Consider the following 3,101-nt stretch of genomic DNA (forward strand, 5'->3'; position numbering starts at 1 on the left):
ATTTATTTTCTTTCAAAACCCAGATGCCATAGAGAAATGTCTGGTATTCTTGACTATGTCTCTGAAATATCTCCAACTAAGCTTTAGGGCTCATATGGGACATGCTTACTGTAGAGAGTGGTTTCAAACAGAAGCATCACACTCTTGACAAAAATTTTAAAGTGTTTTTTTTGTTTTCAAAATGTGTCAAAAAGCTTTTTAATTTTATAACTAGCCATCACTATGTCCTTAAGAGTTATTCAAGTGTGATGGAGAAATAATTCCAACCTGTCCTGAATTGCTAGGGGGAAAAAGTCTAGTTATAAAAAATGTATGATTGAACATCTATTAATCTCAATGTTCAACTTGCTCCTAACTACAACCTCAAAGATTTTTTTTTTTTAAATAAGTGTCTGTTGTGGTTTCATGGTGTGTTGTGGGGGTCATCTCAAATGAATTCACAGATTCAGACCATCTCCAATCCAAGCAAAGGCATTTATTGGGAGGGCATGCCTCTCAGAAGCGGGCTTGGTTCTAAGGGGGAACCAGCAACTTATCAGAGAAAGACGGGGATTTTTATAGAGTAAAAGATGCAATTACATAATAGAATATATGAATATTAAAAAGGCAGGAGGGGGTTGTTAAGGAATTAGGTAATAGGGAGGGAGTCCTAGGCTTAGTGGAACTTCGTATGTGATTATCCACAACGCATACAGAAAAACCCAAACTGGGTGGGGGCATTAATATATGATAATGATATTATAGTAAGCCTCTCTGTGTCATAAGTTCATATATAGGACAGCTTTTGCTATTACTGTACTGGTGGTCCCTTCTATTGTTTTGGGGTCCACATCCTGCTTGGGCATCCTGGTGGTGCTGCCTTCTGATTGCCTGGCTATTGAGGTCCTGTCTGAGATTAGATCGATGTGGTTGTGGTTGAGTGCGTGGACACACCTGCTGTTTCTGTGGGAAATATGAGGAATGGGTCTGGGGACAGTGGCTAGCTAGAGGCAGTGGCTAGCATTCCATCACATGGACATGCCTGCTGTTTTAGTGGGGCATGTCATGGACACACCTGCTCTTCTAGTGAGGCAGTAAAGCATATATGAGGAAGTTAGAATATTGAGTCAGAGGGAGGGGCAGCAGCTAGGTAGGGGCAGTGGGCATCCTGTTCAGTGAGGCCTACGACTGAGTCTGGGGGCCTGTGGTGTGGTTAAAGCCAGATTGTGTGGTTAAATCAGGATATACCTGCTATTCAGTGAGACCCATAAGGAAGTTAGAATATGGGGGCTGGCGGCAGCCTTATTAGGATTCCATCATACCCATACGTGCCCAAATACAAGCACAACTTCTATAAAATACTTAAACATCCCAAGGCATAGTATTTCATGGATCTCTATTTTAATCATGTAAAACCGATCACTTATTTGATTTTTCTCATATTTTTTCAAGTTTCGAAAGAGAAATTATAGACAATTAAAATGGTCTGGTTTTCAAGTCATTACTGCAAAACCTACACTAAGCACATTTCTCCCTTCTGTGTGTTACTTGTCTTTAAAAGTGTTTCTTGACTATTAAAAAAAATAAGCTAAACTCAGATTAAAAACCAACCACCAAAACGGATTTCGTTACAGATCTCATAAGCCACTAGGAGTAGTATTTGCTTCTGCTACTCCATGTTAACTCCCAGCGGCTCAAGTTCCAATGTTCATAAAATACCTACCCACTATTAAACAGTGAGTTGATTTTTTTTTTCTAACAACAAAAAAGCTGAGTAATATTGCATAGAAGTGCCAGAAAGTGCCTCCTTGGAAGCAAAAACTATTTACATTAAATAAAATTAAATTTTTAGGCCTGTTTTTGCCACATTTAAAGCATGGTACAATGCATACTATAACAAGGGAGAGGAAAAAAACCAGCTTCTCATACTCAGTACCACAAAGTAGCACAGTATGCCACATTAGAGTAAAATACATGGCGAATAGTAGGAAATAAAAGGGTGAGAAGGAAAAGAGGGAGAGGGAACTTCTGTTGTTTCATTTCTGGTTTTGGCACTGATTGGACACTAGTCCAGCCCTTCATAGAGCCCATCCCCACTAGTGGTAGCACAGGTGGCTTGGATGGAGCAGTTCCTGTGATAAAGAGAATATGGTCCAAGTCATCTGTGGTTTCAGCTGCATTCATGGCATGGGGAAGATCCTGTTTGTTAGCAAACACTAATAAGATGGCATCTCTAAGCTCATCCTCTGCCAGCATTCTCATCAGTTCTTCTGGGGCCTCATACATTCATTCTCTATCATTAGTCAACCATGAAAAACAAAACAAAACAAAAATCAATCCTTGTGTATTCTGAAAATAATGGCGCCATAGGGATTGGATCTTGTCCTAGCCACCTAAATCCCACACAATGACGCTAATGGTTTTGTATTCTACAGTTTCTATGTCAAAACCTATAGTGGGAATAGTAATTACTATTTCACCCGGGTTCAGTTTGTACAAAATAGTTGTTTTTCTTGCAGCATCCAGAGCAATCATTAGAATCTGCATTTCTTTTTTGCTGAAGAATCCCTTGAAGAGGTTAGCAAATATATTCTTCATGTTCCAAATGTGATGTGTTGAACATTAGTGAGAGAAACTTCCCCTCTCATAAGTCTAAGGCTTCTGGTGTCCTCACCCCAAAGTGGCTGCTTCTTTTTTTTTCCCACTCTCCAGGCATTGGTTTTGATCCTAAAAGATGGAGGCTCCTGATAGAGCTGTGCCAGGGCTCTACAGGTACTCTTGGCTTCGTACTTCCTATCCTCCCCCAAAAGATTGTGCCCTCTATCACCTCTACTCTCTCTCTCTTTCTCATTTTCAGTCTTTCCCTATCTAATTGTTCTTTCCTTGCTTCCTATCAGCACACCCATTTCTCCCCAACCTTAACAAACCCTTACTTTATCCTGCCATCCCTGTAAGCTATCATCATATAACTTTCCTACTCTCATCAGCTGAAATTCTTGAAAAAGCTGTCTGTGCTCAGAGCCTCCACTTCTCTCACTTTTTTCTAAACTCTTTGAAATCTGGTTTATAGCCACATTAAATTCAAATTGCTGTCTCCGAAGTTACCAATAACCTCTTAAGAA

At 39.9% G+C, this 3,101-nt stretch overlaps 1 pseudogene; it reads right to left on the reverse strand.

The window, feature by feature from the left end:
* Nucleotides 1-2,044: 2,044 nt before the first annotated feature.
* Nucleotides 2,045-2,577, reverse strand: LOC114047352 (annotated as a pseudogene).
* Between the last annotated feature and the right edge of the window lie 524 nt (nucleotides 2,578-3,101).

The sequence above is a fragment of the Vombatus ursinus genome, unplaced genomic scaffold (assembly GCF_900497805.2).
Source record: "Vombatus ursinus unplaced genomic scaffold, bare-nosed wombat genome assembly UNPS02001419.1, whole genome shotgun sequence".
NCBI lineage: Eukaryota > Metazoa > Chordata > Mammalia > Diprotodontia > Vombatidae > Vombatus > Vombatus ursinus.